Genomic DNA, 20467 nt, shown 5'->3' with positions numbered 1-20467 from the left:
AAGGAATATAAACCCATCTTCTTTATTTTGGATAATTAAAATAGGATCCCCATTGAGTTTGAGTTAAGGATACAGTGAGGGTAAGAACCTTTGAATTATTCACTATGAACCCCAAAGCTTTGGGTCCATAAAAAAAGGTGTTATTTAATTCTTGACATTGAAGAAATTGTTAAGCTGATAAAATACTGTGTTAGAGAGCAAATTATGTTTCTTGTTTGTTTGAAATTACAAACAGTGTTATGTTGGTGACTGGCTTTGTCCTGAAGCCAACTCATTTCCTAACTAGAGTTTTTTTTTTTTTTTAAATTAAGGACGATTCAGTTGAACAGGACTGATGAAAACTGGGTTCGTTTATGTTGATTCTATTGGCATTTCCCTTCTGCCTCCCACGGTGAAGCAATTACTTACCTGACAATCTGAAAATAAATTGTTTACATTCTTATTTATTACTGCTGTGCAGAGATGCTGTAACCTAGCAATGGAAATGAACAAGAATTGATGAAGAGCTGTCCTCTTAATAAAGGGGGGATAAACAAGATCTCTGTATGTTTGAATGAAAAACATTTGATTGGGAACATTTAGATGCCGCTTGGAAATAAAATGCATAACAACTGTTTGTGGTTAAAACACAGAGTTCTTAGGTCTGAATTACATCTGCCTCAGGGCCCCCCTCCCTCCCTCCCTCCCTCCCTCCCTCCCCACCCTCCCCTCCCCACCCTCCCCTCCCCCCACTCCTCCCCTCCCTCCCCTCCCTCCCCCACTCCTCCCCTCCCTCCCCCACTCCTCCCCTCCCTCCCCCAGCTATAAAATCGCATCTTAGGTAAGCAGCCATGGGCCTTTTTCAAGTAGAATAGATTTTTGTGAGAGTGTAAAGATAAAACAACACAATATTGATCTATGCATGAGTTTTTTGAAAGACCTAGCAATTTGAAGAAATAAACTCTGCTGTTAATTTAACCAGGCAGATACATGCTGCTGGATAAAATCCCTTTTGATAGTCAGTTACAGCATGAATTTTCACAGCATGTAGCACAGCACCCAGAATTTAAATATTTTCACCTGTACCAGTCAGTGTACAAAAAAAAAAGCACCATCAAACACAACATTGGGCATGGTGGGTTAGCTCAGTATGGTATGTTCATTAAAATTATTAAAAAGAAAGCTGTAAAATCCTGTTACACTTAACATTTTTAGGGTCTCTAGTAGTTACATAGTAAATGCATGTGTACTTACACATAATTACAGAAGCTGAATAAATTGCTTGCACAGGTTGACATGTTCTTCAGTAAAGGGATTTCAGAATTTTAAAAAAAATATATTTTTAAGGAATGAACATACATGTTGTTATAATGCATGTTTCCGATGCACTTAACATGTAAATCCTTTTGCACAATGTATGTAAGTACACAATTGTATCAGAAAAGGGTTAGGGTTAGGGTTAGGGTTAGGTTTAGAGTTAGGCTTACGGCTATATCATGCACAAGAAATGTACACATTAAGCACATTGTAACTATGCATGATAACATTGGTAATTGTGTGTAAGTACACATGTATTTACTAAGTAACTACTATGCAAATACACAGTAATTAGAGACACTTAATATAAAGTTATATAAAAGATATAAAAAGTGCTACCCACAATTATACCACAGCTGTTAGACTCTTCTTTTCAAATAGTATACCTGTTAATGTAATGAATACTAAATGTTCAAACTAAGGGCCATTCCTACTTGACTTGTGTTTGCAGTTTATTATTTTAAAAAAATTCCCAAGTCAGAAATAAAAGCTTGTCTTTCAGTTTCCCAGTTTAGTGGATCAGTGCACTCTAGCAGTCTCAGTGGGTGGCTTCTGCTGAGAGATGTAGCTTGCCCGCATTGAACAATCAACCCAAAAAATATTATGGATTTTCAACATAAGGTTCTTCGTTGAAAAATCAGGCGAGCATGTGTTTCACAAATTAAATTACAATCACCCGTCTAGGTAATGCCATATACCATATTGTATGTGAGCCAACCCCTCCATAAAAAAAAATGAATTAGTGCTGAGTCTGTGTGCATTTCTGGAATACTATCAGAGCTATTTTGCTAATGTCACACAAAAAAAAAATGTGTTGGTTTACATTGCGGTTTCAAATTCACAGGGACTACATAGTGCAACACCATGGTTACTGTGAAGTAGACTGACGATAATGTAACATGTTTCCTTTTGAATGTGACATTTAAATTAGTTTAATTGCAGTTTCCCCCAAAGGAATTCTGGAATACCTAGAGGGAGAAGAACAAAAAATTCTGTTTGTTCAATTGGTATTGACTGTACTAGGAAGGTATATTTAAGTCTACATACTGTGTAGCCATGTTTAAATAAATATAAACTGTAGGTTGACATATGACAGATACTGTAAACAATGCATATTATTATTCCAGTGACTTTTAGACATGTGGATGACATTTTAATAAGAACATCGTTTTTGTTGTCAGTTTGAACAAACACTGAAAGTAGCTAGTTCAGTTTTCAGACGTTTAAGGGATTTGTGAGTACAACTTCAGTAAGGAATGTGAATGAATAATGTTGTCTATTTCTCTCATATTCTGTTGAAGAAAAGCCAAATAATGAACTAAATACAAATAAATAAATAAATAAATAAATAAATAAACACCATATACGTTTAACCTGTCAGAAAAATATTTCTATGTAAAGAATGGAACAGGTTGATTCAGATAAGACTTATTGGTGTTGAAACGGCACACAGAATATGAATTCTTTGTCTATTTACTTTTAACTGTATTCACAAATGTGTTTATTTATTTATGTATTTGTTCACATGCGTTTTTTAGGGTGTTTAGATATTGTTCAGCACGTTTCATTTCTCATCTACTGGCCCTTACTTGAGAACACATAAATATGCCATGAGCTTGGGTCTCACATTCAAGGACCTTGTCCCGAAAGCGTGCTTTCCTGTTATTTTCTGCTTCTCCGTGAATATTACACACAGTTGTGTTCAGGGGAGCCTGCAGTGGTACAGCCAGAAAGTGACTTGCTTTGGAAAACCCTTGTGTAGGTTTCAGCTAATACCTTTATCTCTATTATTAATATAATAGGTGGTGATTTCCATATAAAAGTAAAGAACCCTAAATCTGTGTGTTTTGTGTCCAAAATGAATAACACATGCATACATGTGTTCTGTGTTTCTACAGTGGCTAACTTTCCTGCAAGGCAGCATGGTACTTAAACATAGACACAGATACAAATCTCCTTACTGGTATTGTATTTAGCCTTTGTCATGTACAGATGGTTCTGTAGATAAATATCAAGATGTTGAAAAAGGAGCCTCCATCGCCTGGAAATGGTTTGGGAAAAATGGGCCATTAGTTCAGGAGGTAGAGAGGTTCCAGAGAATCGGGCCCCATCTAAAATAAAACCAACGCTGCCAACCACTGCTGAAGTAGGGTGCGTTCGAAGTCTTAGATCAACTCAGTTACAGGCCTTGATAAAGTAATGGCTGAAGGCAAACAGGATTTAAGATGTCAGACAGGTAATCCATTGCCAGTATATTCACACGGTCATACATCAGGTCTGAACGATGGCATTCAGGTGAGTTTTAAAATCCCATTGTCGCTGCAAAGACACTCTGCTGGGTTTCTTAAGAAAAAAAGGCTCCTCCATTGTCATATATTTCAGGTTCTAATTAGTTGCTTGTCAATTTACACGCCCATATAGTATATTCTGATCTACAGCTACAATAAAGGAGGCTAGCACAGTTTTCTGTCACTCAGGCATATTTGAATTAGCTGTCAGAGTGAGCCGTCTATATCTATATTCGAAGCAATGGCAACAATAACCTGCAGGCAGAACACAGTTTGCAAGAGTTGGTGTGGCTACTACTATTATTATTATTATTATTATTATTATTATTATTATTATTATCATCAATTTGATTTCTATTTACTGGTATGTATGTATAATAACACACAATCCCTATGGTCAGTACAGGTGTCTAAAGTTCAAAGTTAGGTTTAGTCAAGTTGATTTCAATTGATTTCCTAATTTTAGAAATGTTTAGAAATTCACCCAAATGTACATATTGGAAAAATAACAAGTTTACTGCGCAGCTGAAGAGGAGATTTGTCTAAAACGTCATGAAATAAAAAAAATGTAATCATTGAAACCTTTTGTGTACATCCCCAAAAAACTGGTAACACTACATTGTGTCGCCAATTACTGTGGATTTATGTAGTAGTTACATAGTAATTACACATGTACTTACACATAATTAAAATGCTATTGTGCATAGTTACAATGTACTTAGTGTGTAAATCATTTTTGCACAATATATAGTACACAAGTGTATCAGAAAAGGGTTAGGGCTTGTGGGATTAGGGTTAAGGTTTAGAGTTAGGGTTATGGTTATATCATGCAAACAAATGTACACATAAAGTACATTGTAACTAAGCATGTATACTACTGCTATACCTCGTTTCAATACATTGGACTTCAACTACACAAGGAGGAGTGAAAGGGGCATTAAGGCATATCCAAAATAACGAATGCTTGTTTTGAAAGATAGGATGTAGCTTGCCAAATTAACACCTCAAACCAATGCAACATTACAATAAAAATATTGAATAATGGTTGTCGCAGATGCAGCTCTTCGGTGACATTGTTTTTCAGCATGGCATTACAAATCTTTTAGTTCCTTTGGATAAATGTCATTAAAGTGTTTGTCATGCACCAAATACACATCCAGGCAATCTCCATGAAGGCAAATTAGGGGATGCGTCAAAGGGGATGATGGACCATGTAATTGGGACATGATCATAGATGATGGTGATGGTAATTTCATTTGTTGCGGATACTGTGCAGTTAACAGAGACTTTGGATGAGTACTATAGGACTAAATGAATCATGTCCCCCTGAGCAAAATGACAAGTCCTTTCTTGATGGATGCGCTAATCTGCAATTGTCTAAAAGACAGATAGCTCTGGAAAGACAGTTTCAGGGTCAGTTATTACTGTACCTTTTTGAAATTGCATGCAATGGGAAGATATTCTTCATCTAATTATACCCACCCATTCCCATAAAGGATCAGAGCCAGGAATGTAAAATATACATTGCAATAGACCAAACTATACTAGTTTTAACTTTGACATTACTTCAAACTTGTACATTGGGTATCAAGCTCTTCCACATCCTCCAGAATAACTCCAGAAATAATCTGTACTTTTCACAATCAAGAGCTGTTTGCTTGGACATATTTAGGCCAGTTATTGAGCTGCATGGCATCCGTCTGAGACTGCCTTCCAGGGACTCAATTAATACTCTGCCTTCCTTTCAATCAATACCGGCAAATCTCAGGAGTCCATATTCCAGCGCTGCTGGGCTGCAGATCCTTTGATTTCGTATTCCTCCTGGGTTTGCTGTTAAATTGTCAGGTATAATGGGGGGGTATATCTTTGCAACACCTGCAAGGAGCAGATATCCACTCCAAGCTGTTTACTGTTTCATGGTTCATTTTTAAATTCACTGTAAAAAGGGCTTTAATATCAAACTCTGTAGCCGCACACAGGTATATGGAGCAAGAAAACACAATGCCTGCATATACCATCCATGTGACTTTGAAGCTGTGTTATTTACTGAGAACGAATGAATGAAACTGAAGTTAAATGAACTTTTCGAAATATAATTTCTTAAAATCAATACTGCAGATTCTAGTTAATCTAAACCCAGCCAGTTCAAACAAATCTGTAATCTGAACTTGAATATTCTGTCTTCTCTGATATGCAAAATAATGCAAACATGGCATTGATGCTGATCCTCCCATTTCCTGTAGGTCATCTAGTACTGCCCGACTCAAACATTCAAATGTTTGAACACTACATGAACCACCATGGAACGCATGATGACGCATGATGAATGGTGGAGGTTGTGGTCAGCAAACAGGGTCTGCGTATAGGGTCTTGTCCCAGATATTTCGGATTAGCCAGAGTCTGGTGTAAATTAATTATATCTTTCATACCTTGTTTGTGTGCTGTTCGCAGTGCGTTCCATACACCCTGTTTACAACACTATTAATGTGTTTTGTGTATCACACGCATACACTCAGCCATGCCTGAAATCAATTATAATAAGCATAATGTGTTTATAATACAATTTGATATTTTTAATGAGGAAGAACATGAAAGTATGGTAATACAGAACATTCCTTTTGAAGGAAACAATCACAACATGGTAGAACAAAATTACTTCTCAGCATGGTTTTTAATGAACAGAACGGGTTTTGATAATACATAACTAATATTGCTCTGCTCAAAAGAAAAGATCTGTGGAGGTTATATTATCAGAAGCCTTTTTAAATATTCTCTGTGTGCGTTTTTATATTCTCTGTTTCAGAGGCACAGAATAGAAAACAAGTACAATACATTTTAAATATGAAAACATCCAGAGCTTGATTTGGTCCCAGCCCAGGTGTGAAATATCCAGAGCTAGTATAACCAGGATACATTGTTGTCTGAGGAGGCACAGACTGTGGTCTTAGCAAAGGCTAAATACAATTATTATTATTATTATTATTATTATTATTATTATTATTATTATTATTATTATTATTATTATTATTATTAAGAAATAAATCTGTATGCTGAGTAATATATATATATATATATATATATATATATATATATATATATATATATATATATATATATATATATATATATAATTAGATAATGTATAGTACCATATAGAAGAATAAAGGAAAATGCTGCCTGAAGGTTTAAATAAATATGAATAGTTGATCATTACATCATTAACTATGTATTACATGACACCACAAGCAGTTGGCTCTCTTTAGCAAATATATATATATATATATATATATATATATATATATATATATATATATATATATATATATATACACACACACACAACAAATAGACGTTTACAGGAGCAATTAAATTAGTTTCCGTCCCATGGCTTGATTTCTCAATCTTGAACGCAAGCATCTGCTGCAGACTGATCTGTGTGAACCACAGCAATCACACTACAGGGTGTCTGGCACCTAGTCACTCCAATCACGGCAAAAGCATTATACTCTGAAAAAGAAAAAAAAACATTGAAAGAATGCCAGACGCACAAGGCCCAATTACTTTGCATCTTGTTTATCAGGGCATATCCAGAAAACAATAACCTACTGTAGTGCAAAAAGAATTACTTAATTTGAAAAGTTACTGTTAGAGGCAGACAAATGGTGGTAAGATCAATAATGCCACTTGAGGAATGAGTCCTGTGCATAAAATGCCAGGCTAGGGTGATAAATAACCTAAACAGGTGATACAGTTTAACTTTCCTAATGAATGCAGCCCAAACTGCTTACTAAAGAGAGTGCATAATTGATTTTCTGAGGAAACAAGCACAAGATTTAAATGTACTTTAGCTTATTACAAGCAGGGTGTAAAACCTTACCTCCAACAATAGTCAAGCAGCTAGAATGGAATGGAAGCCGTGTCTAATGTATAAGGTGAAACTGTAATACTCATTCAAATTCAAATTACAAGTCATTTAAATGCAAATACAAAATGGTTTCCTATTGAAATCATGTTGAGTTCATGAGTAAATATAAATTAACGATCCGTTCTGCTGAACATTGAACTCCCATTTTATGGTAATTGTCTATCTGCACAAAAAACTAATGTTAATAACTTAAAAAATGAGTGACGGTCTGGTGGGAAAAGGTGCTGGAACATCTCTCAACCAGAGAGAAAGAAATATATATTTTTACTGATAATATTTTTTACTGGTAATGGCAGGTGGCATCACATTTCTCTACAACTATCTCCCTGGGTAACACATTAAGTGTCTCTAATTACTGTGTATTTACATGGTATTTACTTAGTAAATACATGTGCACCTACACATAATTACAATATTATTATGCATCATTACAATGTACTTAATGTCTTTTTGTGGGATATATGTAAGTACACAATTGTATCAGAAATGGGTTAGGGTTAGGGTTAAATTGTACAAAGAAAGTTTCTCTTGGATGTGCTTGATTTCCTCTGGACAGGGAGGGCTCTGGAGGGTTTTATATATCAGGTAAACAATGGAGAATTGTGGAGATTTGTTGCTGTTTGACAGTTTGACAGCTGGGGCTGGGGCTGGGGCTGTGATCTGTTGCTGGTATTAATGATCACGTGTGATACAGGAAATATGAACTGGATGAGCCCATTGAAAAGATTATTCACCAGTTATTATAAAAGAATGCAATACAATCTCAGGCAAAAGTTCTGAATCTCCTAAATAAATGGTTAGAAATCATAACATTTATTAGATTATTAAAAGAGTCGTTCTCTTTTGAGGTGAGCCTCTGACAGGGGTCAGAGGGCATTCAAGGCTGGGTGATGGGACCCATTGACCCCCTCTAAAGGGGGGGACACAGCTGGGAGGCAGTGGGGTGAAGCAGGAGAAAGATACTCCACACATTTTGGAAAAGGTAAGCCCTGAATTTAAAGACTATCCAATGAATGATAGGGAGGCGCTGTATCCTTGCCCCTAGAATCACAGAAAGCCTCCCAACTTGATCATTATTGCAGTACACCCGTGATTATTTGAGAAGTAAAGTTTACACGGCAGTAAATGGCTCCAGCGTGATCAATACACAGCATAAACACATCAATCAATATGGAAAATGTGTTTAAATGAGTAAACTAAATACTAAAGACCAAAAGACTTATATACACTACATGGGGAAAACCAGTGTCAGCTACAGCATAGTGGAGCATTGTAGTCAATTGTTGATTAACCATTAACCCTTTTCTGCACATTTATGAGGATGTAAAGAAAGAGCAGTTAAATAGCTGTGTGCACCTTTTTTTACTGGGAGAATACAAGTTCTGAGTTGTCGGCAAAGTGTGTGAACCCTATAGTGTTTTGTTGCTGGGCTAGGAAAAGAGGTGTGCATTATACTGTACAAGAGAGGAACTAGACCTGGTCATTCATGTGTGTTATAAACATGGTGTATGTTATTGTCTAAGAATTACTGTAGATGAAAAACAAAGACATGGACATAATGTGAAATTAGCAAAGGGTGCCGTTTCTCATAATTTGTCGCTCCAGTAATCCACACACTTGGTTAATCAAGCCATGATGATGACACGTTTTGCTAGACTGCCTGTACGGTCTGTCTAAAGATCGTATTATGTTTTTCACATTTTTTATGTGCAAGTCAGAGAAGGAAATATCAAAGCACTGTATTTTATCTGCTGTATTTATTGAGTCAAACACCGCCTTGAACCAACTGCAATCCATCCCTTTCAGGGGCATTTATAAGAACTATGAGCAAGCATATCAATCCATTCTCTTTTAAATTCATATTAGATTCTATGCAGTTTAGTGAGGACTGTGGATTTTTTCTTTTCTTTTAATAAAGCAAAATCTTTTATTTGGAAACAGCTTGCAAATGAATTATCTACTGTCACTTAAATTGGTTCAAGTTCAAATAAATCCCATTTTAATTGGGATTTGAAGGAACAGCGTGCCTCTAATAGGCTCTTTGAAATGTTCCCAAACTTCATTTTAACACAGCAGTAACTACATTTTAAAACTCTCAAGGACACAATGACTTGCCCAGATTGGTAAATGTGAATCTGTCATCTCGGCAGTTTTGCATTTTGTTTACAGTTCAATCTTGTTATATAATCTTGATGCCGCTTCTCAATCAATGCAATTCTTGGCAGTTTTTTAAAATGAGCTTTAACAGCAGGATTCTCATGTTTGTTTTCTTCAAGTAATTGAGAAAAACACTTTTGCCTTCTCATCATCGTATTAAAAGCCGTAAGCCCTGACTTTTTGTCTTAGAATAACAGGACTTTTATAAATAGCAGTCTTATCTTTTTTTCTTCTTTTTAGCTGCGTATTGTAAAGGTTTACAAAAACCACATTGCAGTTCAAACAGGGAATGTAGAAGGGCTGGTACGATTAAATCGAAAATTGTTTTTTCAATCGATTCAATTCCTCATTATATACATTGAGATAAATACTGGATAATCGATTAAATAATTACATTTTTGTAACGTGCATAATTAATAACATTATTTAAGATTTTCAACTGCACCAAATGTCCTGCCTTGCTATTGACAGTATTTCTGCCAAAGAGAAGCAGTGGGCGTGCTCTTTTTTTCCTGCTTAAGTACTAATTAGCATCTGATTGGCTTAAATACTAACTAGCATCTGATTGGCTGGTCCCATTCTGACTACCAGCGAATCAGTTTTGAAAATGATTAAAATAATCACATCAGTGCCCAATTAATCGATTGCTATTTGGAGGCTTAACTGAAAGCCCTAATATGTAACCCCTACTGTGGACAAGGGCCTCAATGACGGGGGTTTAATTGTGTTGGTGATCATGAGCAGCATCTGAATGGTTAATAAATGGGGGAAAGTATCTACAAACCAGAACATATTGTTGATGCAACAGAATGATCCAAGGAAGCATTTTTGGTTACACTTTAATTTAAGGATCTTTAAATGAAGAGCCTATTAATGGGTTATTTCATTTTATTTACAATTGAAATGTATTACAATAACGGCTTCTTACGATGCCTCAGTTACACGTTCTTATAATTGTATGTTGCTGCTTACTGTTAATTGCAGCCTAATGTATGACACGACACCTTTCTAATACTGAATTATCATTTTTTCCAAACAGATCCTTCACCTAAGTAACATGTATGTAATCGTGTATTATGCTTTACAGACCTGCCTTTATTCCTGTATTGTATTTCAGTCTATTATATGGGATGTCTTCGTTTAAACCCTACAGCAAACTGTTTTCAAAGGCGCAGCACATGAATAAGTAAAAGACAAAAAGGAGGACTGCTGACACTGTTGCTGTTTTCAGCATTAGCGTCAAAGGCAAAATGCAATCGAATAGATCAAATTAAAGAAGTTGCAGGCTTTTATAGGGCTTCTTATACCGGTAAGTGCTTGTTTACGACTACAAATACTCACAGGCAATAAGCACACCTGTTTATCACACACAAGGGGGACCAAATTAAAGTTACAGTTCCTAACCGGAGGGACCCATGAATCTATCAAAACCTGTTATTACATTCACTCTGAAACACGGCCCTGGGGAATCAAATTTTATCAACAACCCTTTCATTTACTCTAACTTGCAAACATGTCTGATAACCCTGTTGGAAAAATAATATTTCTTTTAAATGGCAGTATAGCATCACATACAGGTAATTTAAGCTAGTTTTGCTAAGCTTATACCACTACCCAAGCCCATATTACCAACAATGGCAAGACAATGGATTCGGTCAGTATATTGCACAATGCTAATTGGTAGGGTGTTCTGTGGTACATGTCAATAACAGGCACTCTCAAACTATATGGTTTATTGTAAAGGTGCAACACTTCTCAACATGCTAAGGGTCTATTCTTCTGGTGCATACCCATTATATGCCTACACAGAGCTCCCATATTCCTTTGGGGGGCACTGGTCACTTAAAGGGGCAACCGTGATATGCAATAGGCATATAGTTAAGAAACTCTTAAAGGGATAACAGGTCCATATATAATAGGGTGTGTTACCATCTCGTGTACATTTGAACTATGCATACTAACATTGTAATTATGTGTATGTACACATGTATTTACTATGTAACTACTATGTAAATACTCAGTAATTAGAGACACTTAATATAAAGTGCTGTCCCATATTGCTGGCCTAGAGCAAAAACATCACATTTTGAGATATGAGCATTGAGTAATAATAATAAAAATCCATCAGCAATATAAGTTTGTTCATTCTTTTAAATGTTGTAGTTACCATATTCTTACTGGGTTAATAGCACAGTGATACAGGTATGTTAAAATGTATGAAACATTACCATTCATGGGCAAGACTGCATGTCACAGTAGAAAAAAATGGAATATAAATAGTGTGCATAAAAATACACCAGCTAATGCTAATAAAATAAATCTCCCTTCCATTTCCAGAGATAAGGTTTGTACCATGATAAGGTCTCCTTAATATCTTCTGGCAGTGTGACAGGGAGTTGATGTAAAAAAAACAGAGTCATATATATTCTGCCTGACAGACTTAAATAAAAATGTGGCCCTATCACAACCCAGATAAATAGGTTGATCTTGATCCCATTATGAAATGCTGAGCTCCTGCATAATATCAATGCAGGGTAGGCTCTGCAAATCCCCCATCCAGGAAAGCTCATTTAGTTTCAGCTAAAACTTAACCGTAACTCCGTATCTGCCAGAAACCTATTTTTTAGCGTGGAATTCTGTGACGTGGTAAATTTAATCAGGTCACACTTTATATCAAGTGTCTCTAATTACTATGTATTTACATAGCAGTTACTTAGTAAATACATGTGGACTTATACATAATGACAATGTTATTATGCTTAATTACAATGTACTTAATGTGTACGTCTTTTTGCACGCTATAACCCTAACCCTAACTCCAAATCAAATCAACAGTATGAAGGTCACTCTTGAAATCAGGACTTAAAGGATGTGTTGCAGTAAGAATACCTCTGTTAAGAAAGGGGAACAAGACTAAAAGGCTAAAATATGCACAAGAACACAGAAATTGGACTATGGAACAAAGGTGCTTTGGACTGTTGATGGATGGACAATGACACCTGTGCCTTCTGCCAGTTCTGTTATCAATTCAATGCTTGTCTTCTTTCTATTCCTTAAGGATATTATCTTCAAGTATTGCTCATCCTTGTTAGACAGCGTTTTGGGTCTTCCAGTCCTGGGTTTGTCAATTACAGATGATGTTTCTCTGCACTTGTTGATTATGCTTCAGATACCACACCTTAAAATCAAGTGATGCAAGCTATAAGCTATTTCACTCAAAGTTTTTTTCTTCCTTATGCAAGGTTGTTATAATAGTAGAAAACATTAGTGGAGGCTTTGAGTAAATTGCTGATGCTCATAATGCATCAGAGCAGAAATATTTCTAAGACTTTTGCACAGCAGTATATATATATATATATATATATATATATATATATATATATATATATATATATATATATATATAAAATCATAAGATGTTAGAAAACATATGATCCTTTGTCTCGGTTTACCACAGGCATTAAGCTATCGATCTATTATTGTGAGTTTTTCATCAGCTGGCATATTGCATTCATTGGCAATGAAGTTATTTTGGTCCTATTGATGGTTGAGTTTGTGATAACACTTGCATCTATGTACAGTCATTCAATAACAGTGATCCCATACAACCCTGGACACAAGTAAACACAATACTGAACAGCATGTATTGTGCCTACAGGTCCCTTCAATCAAAACACTGATTACTATATTGATGATAAATCACTTTCTCAGAAAATCCCTTCATCTTCTCTCAGATCGATGCACAAGATGATACGATTTGGAGAATGCAATCTTTTGCAAAATGTAAATCAGGCACAGCGGCATAGTTTCTTCAAAGTAAATAGTTCAAAGGTATTCAAATTAGTCAATGTTGTTTTTTTTTTTGTTTTGTGTTTTTGTATTCCTTAACAAATATTATAATCTCTTGCCTCGGTGTCTAGGAATGCATCTTCAGTTTTACAATTATATAAGAAAAAAAAAGCTATTCTCCATCCCAAGAAACACAGTATCGAAAGCACGTGCACCCAGAGGAGTAATCTACACGAAGTAATCTTCACTTTTCCAAGGTCAGAGAAATGTCTCTCCCTCACATTGCAGCAGTACTGAAACTTTTATTGCTCAATAATTTATTTGTTGAATCACTAGTGTTTTTGTTTCTTTTCATTGTGAAACTTCTCAGTCATGATACCATTTCTGATATCTATAGTCTCAATACTATACAAATATTTTCTATTTGAACATTAGGATCTTATTGTCATAGCTTTTTATCACAGTCTTTCAAATTTTACAATTAAAACCACTTTTTTTGGTCTATATTTAATTTCCGTTTTATTACATTTTGTGTTAGACTAGTTTTAATTGGATGGTTTAATTGTTATTTTTCTGTGAAGCGCATTGGGATCTTGTGATGAAAGTTGCTATAGAAATGTGAATTGTATTGGATTGTATTTTACTGTAGAATATGGAAGTCAAAGAAAAGAAGTACTGGTACAAAATAAATACGTTATTTACAAAAATAAACCACACAAATAAACTCTTTACATGTGAATTTTTTTCACCACTTCACAGAAACAAATTTTAAAACCTGCTTATAAACCCCCCTGTGGACCACCTTAATCAGTGTGTAGCGTGGGATTAAATTAAAAATACAATTTTAAATTATTTTTGAAAAACATGAAAGGTAATATAATTGTACTCAAACTACCCAGCCTCATTAGCAAGCACTAGGTATCAAAAATGATAACGAGACATTTCAAACGAATGTCTTTATATACATTCTGATACTGTACGTCATTAAAACGGTATAAAAGCATCACACTGAATGAACTTCAAAGCACTAATCCTGCTGATTCACCCACTCCTGGTTTTGGTACAAGTTATACATTTTAATATTTGTTTTCATTGTATTCAATGTGCAGACATATCTATTTATTAAGCAGAAATTGGATGAAACAACTCGCTCGCAAGGTTGTCTAGAGGACATCTTTGAAGCGACTATCCGCACAAACACTCAATTAAATTACATGAAAAAATGTTTTACACTCAAATTGAATCAACTAAAAAAACAGTTGCTTCTATATTAACAATAATAAGAAAAAAAACCTCAAGGTCGATTATAAACTATATTACATGTGGTTAGAGAAGATTGGAGGGCACTCTTGTTTCTGGGCATAACAGCTTTCATTAACACCAATCACACCACAGTAAATATTTGTACTTTTTTTTTAAACTTTCCAGTACTGAAACTAGCAATAGCCTTTGAGAAAAAAGGGTCAAATTGCTTCTCTGTTTCACTTTATCTATTTATGCCTCAGCAAGCTAATCGATTGTAATACCTACAGTCTTGCTCCAAAAGGACTATTGCTTCTGACATCAAATTGTTTAAAAAGTAGGGCAATCAATCCATGATAACTAAAGTTGTGCACCGGGAAAAAAAATGGCTGGCAACTGCTTATTCTATCATGATAAATAACAAAAGACATCCTACAGGAAGGGTGACGTTTTTCAGAAAAGCTGATCTCTATTTAGTGTTTCATTACCATATGCCAATATGAACACATTATTTTGTTTTTTACAGGTACCCATCAATATCTAGCAACAACTATATTTGTTCACGTTGTGTACCGCTCCAATTTGCGTTTCCATCAAGTTGTATTTCGGTATGGTTTGGGTTTCGGATTCACCCACGTGTCTCTACTCTTTTTAGCTTTGGGAAATAAGAATCCAAAGTACTTTTGCGCCAGGAAAAACAAACACAAACAAACAAACAAACAATAAATAACAGCTTTACTTGTGAACTCCATGATATTGCAGGAGTTATCGGTCATCTTTGATCATCCATGCTGGTGTGACGGAGACCTTGAAGAACTTGACAATGTTGCTTCATGGACTTTATTGATGAATAGCCTCCGGCAGCTGCACAGGACTGTTTGACAGTGAAGTAGAAAAGAAAGCAGTAGCAGGTGGTGCTGATAAAACAGGTCTATCTGATTAATAGAGCCTCTCTGGATGCCCGTGCACAGGTGTGCCACAGTGATGCATTTCTGTTTCCTGCTCTTTCGAAATGACAGATAGAGACAAGGTGCTTGAAGGTACAGATGGGAATGCCAGGCTTACTTACTGCTAGGTGGAATCCAGAACACGACACTCAACGAAAAGAACTGAACTGCCCCCAAATACCTGAACTTGTTCTTAGTCTGTTGTTGCAAGGACATGCTTTCAATGCCATCCCAACTCAGTTGCATTTAATTTCGTTTCACAGGCATGGCTTTAATGAAAGATTTAAACCAAAAAGTCACGGCAGGCCACCATTGGAATAAGCTTTTACTTCTTTCTCAATTAGTGCATTTACAACGGAGAAATGTTTTTAATGCTAGTGGGATGGTGCCATGGTCACGGCCATGGGATTGATTATAAAGTCGGCTCATCCTGTAGTTTGCTGTAAAGTTGCCCATGAGGTCCCGCTGAGGGGAAGCTTGGCAGAAACACATGCCTACTAAAATATAGAGCTAGAAATGCCACAGAGTTCCTGAATCATCACTCAGTGGAAGTGTATGTGCAGTGGGAGTAATGATCCCTTTCCCATTCCTTTTTAAAAGCCATCACTGTGAACATTAATGATGTTACTCATGACACTGTAGGAATTACACTGCTCTAATGCCAGCTGTAACCTGTCGCAGAAACATCAGAAATTACCTAAGCATCTGTGATATTCTGAATAACCATGCAGAACGTTATTGGTTATTATTTCAAATCAGCGCTCTGATACAGTGGAAATGTACAGCACTAATGAGGAATTTAAGCTGATCAGACCTGATTAATTGGATTACAAATTAGGTAGACATATTTTATGATTTAAAAAACTTTAAGAAAGTTAAAACTCAGCATGTTAAAAGAGGCAAAGCAATTTGATAAATGTAAGATACCAAAAAAAAAAAAAAAAAACGGTAACACTTTACTTGTGACTCTACTGTGTATTTACATAGTGTTTACTTGGTGAATACATGTGTACATACACATAATTACAATGTTATTATACATAGTTACAATGTACTTTATGTGTACACTTTTCTGCACGATATAACTTTAACCCTAACCCTATCCCTAACCCTGACTCTAAACCTAACCCTTTTCTGACACAGTTGTGTACTTACATACTGTATATCGTGCATATAAAGTACTTTGTAACTATGCATAATAACATTGCAATTATGTGTAAATACACATGTATTTATTAGAGAAACATTGTAAAGTGTTACCCGAAACAACACTTGGACTACAAGTAAATTAAATTGAAACAAAGAACAGCATAGTGTAAAATCACTTAGCCGTGTGCCGGTACAGAACCTACTAGCCTTTTGTTTTACTTCATCTTTAGAATCATTTTCACTACTTCCACAATCACTGTACAGTAGAGGTTTATATGATACATGTGTAGAATAGCCAGCTATGTTGTTTAACTTGTTCCAAGCCCCCTAACCCTAACCCTAACCCTAACTCTTTTGTGTACGGTCTGGGTCCAAGCTATTTTCGCCTGTTTTTTACTGTTAGATTTGTGGCTATAACTCTTTAAATGAATCTAGACAATTTGCAGACTTTTTCTACATTCGCGTGGGCAGCCAGTACATGAGGGATCCACCAACAAAAGCAAGCCAATATCAAACCATTATGCTTTTAAAGTCTTAAACAGATTGAAACTGCAAAATGTTCTGTTGACATTTTAGAGAGATCTGTTCATTTTTCTGACACGCAGCGGCTGGAAAGGTATTTAAATATTCATGGTATGAAGAGGGAACTTAATACATATTCAGACAATTTATTTCAACTGTCAAATCTGCCACAGCTCTAAAAAAAATCAATAGGAGAACAAAAAAAACACGTATTTATTTTGCAGGCACAGCAGCGTTATGGTTTACAGCGTGTTTACTGATAGAAAAGAAATAATCTAATCGAGCGATTGCTGGATTTGGTTTTATTTAAGAGGATAACCGTTGAGACTCACACTCTTCACAGTGCTCCGAATAAAGAAAGGGGTTGACATGCAATGGAAAGATTCATTTTTGAATAACACAAAAATAATATAATGCCTGCTGACCCTCGCCCGTATGTAATAAAAACTAGAACATATTCCTACACATAATGCTCAGTGTCTGCCTATGAATCTAATGCAGTTCATTTTGTCGACAGAATAAATGACAACAGGAATAGAGCAGCTCTACGTGCTTTCTGATAGGCGAAGAAATGGAAGGGAGTCAAAGGAGAAATGAGAGTGTGAATTACATTTCCGTAATAGGCTTGGGGATATCATTTGATTAGCTCTGACACATCATTGGTTTCAGGAAAAGCCCAAGGCTTCTGCATAATATTGAAATTAAAGGGTTTTTTTTTACATTTATATCAAGATATATTATTCAAGGTTGATGAATTGACTAGGCTGTGCATTCGTTTTTTTCAGATATTATATCTGCTGCCACACTCCGCTGTGAGCAAACTAACAAAAACAGAAAGGGTGTATTTATAATGGTCTTGACGCCTTTATTTTCTTCGGTGACGTTTTACTGTTGCCTGTTTAATTTGCTTTTCTGTCACCAATGCGGCATGATTGAACTTGGAATCCGGATTGGAAATTATGGAAATGTATGCATTCTTACAGAAATTCATCTGCATGACAAATTTATTGTGACTTGGCAAAATACATGTGAAGTAGCAGAATGTTCTTTACAGGCAGGTACTGCATGGTAGTTCTCCAGCTAAAAAATGCATTATAGTATAATACTGCACTTTACCTACGCAGAATTAGATTAATGTTTATAAATTAAAAGGACATTTAGCATTCGTTCATGCCTAGCCTGCAGTCATAAGCAATAAGGTTTTTTTTTTTTTAGATTTAAATCTGTTTAATAATTAACACAAATTACTTCTTCTTTCGTTGCCACTGTGTCCATTCTTCAGACCCTTGATTTGAATGATATTTTCCTCATTTGTATAACCTGTCAAAGTAGTGTCCTGCATGAACTGAAAGTTACACTACTTTGCACAATGCTGGAAATATTTAAGCTTCAAAAGGAAAATATTTACGTTATTATCAAAGGACATTTGAATATGTGAACGAATTTCTCTCAACCAATCACCATACACATAGCAAAATAATTGCCAAAACATAATATAGCACCACGCTGTCTTTATGCCTATATTTATTCAAAAGCTCAGCACGCTTTTTAAAATTCATTATGGTTCAGGGTTTGGATTCGTGCACACCAAAAACGTAGCTCAATTATTGTAACTCTAATCTCTATAATTCTGTTGGAACACATTATAACTATTTGATTTCTATTGAAATCCTACTAAATTTCACATCAGGTTAGCTTCACAAAAGTATTGTGCGGTTATGGATACAATAATTCAATGCTGCTGTATTTTGGACTGCAAAGACAAAGTGACCTATTTTTATTCCATCTTCTCTTTTAATTGTGGATGTGATTAAGTGTGTGTGTGTGCATGTGTGTGTGTGTTATGGTTGAAATCAACACATTGATTTAGATGCACCATGCAGAGCTTATCATAAAAAGTCTTAAATAAAGATTCAGAGTGATTCAAAAGAAGCTGAAATAATTGTTATTCTTAAACACAGGATAGTATAAATACTGATGCTGGGCAATTAATCTAGTTTCTGTGCCATCAAGCTGAATTCTCAATTGCATATTTGTTGAACAGGTCCTGCTCTTTTGTAGCTGTTAAAGCTTGAGGAAGCAGGATTGCTGTCTGACCCACTGTGCTGGAATGGAAGTAAATTGTGATGTTCTATTTGAAAGAGCACACCTTCCCTGAGCTTTAATACTACTCACAACTCTTGACAATAAACTAAGCAGGACCTGCTATATTATGACATCACTGTTCCAGGTTTAACTTTGATTGGTCATGGACTGGTCGGTGGCTTGAAAGCATTTTGCTGTGAATACCCTTGGTTTTTAAATACCTACACGTGTCGTAGAGCTGACCCTTATCATTTTAAGAGTCTGGTTTATTCTTTGTGTGTACAGTCCGTGACAGAACCTCTTAAATGATAAAAGAGAGACATGCAACACGTATACATGTAGGTAATTTTGCTATAAAAGAAAGCTGTTTCAAAGAAAGCATATGGCATATTTTTTTGTTCTTCTTTGAGTGTATGTTTTCCTGTTGGCATTTAGGATACCAGTACGCTGGTGGAGTCTCTCGTTCCCCAGCTGTTGTGGAGTATCAGGTTCTCCACTTTAAGGAACACATGGGACGAATCATAGAAACCAACATCCCAGGAGTAACAGCTGCGTCCCGCAGACACCCTGAGGAGAGTGTGGATCAGTATTATCCCTCTGCACAGGGGGGTATGCCAAGGGAGTAGCAATCAGCGCTCAGCAGCATATCATCTCCAGCATGGTGCTTCAGTATAGCACAGTCTTTCTTAAACCCTTTTAGGTACAAGAGACATACAGCAAGGGTCACACAAATAAGAATGGTGCTAACTTTCTTATTGTTGCAATAAGGTGCACAAAACAGGGTTTAAAGTTGACTAAAATACTTGAGTCATGTGATAGTCACTCGCAAATGCATTTTAAGAGGAAACCGTTTTGAACAACTGTTCAGATCTTTACCTGCACTTTTCCATGTATTAATTATATATCATGGTTTAGAACAAAGAAACCGCAAAGGAAAAGAAAATCTACTTATGAATTATGGATTGCTTCTAAATTGAAATCTGCCGCCGACCCTGGAGTTTAACGTGTATTGTAAAGAATAAGAAAACATGAATAGGATTTGATGACATTTACATATTCTGTGTACG

The sequence above is a fragment of the Acipenser ruthenus genome, chromosome 40, assembly GCF_902713425.1.
Source record: "Acipenser ruthenus chromosome 40, fAciRut3.2 maternal haplotype, whole genome shotgun sequence".
NCBI lineage: Eukaryota > Metazoa > Chordata > Actinopteri > Acipenseriformes > Acipenseridae > Acipenser > Acipenser ruthenus.
The sequence above is the reverse complement of the archived record's forward strand: the minus strand, read 5'-3'. Positions refer to the sequence as shown.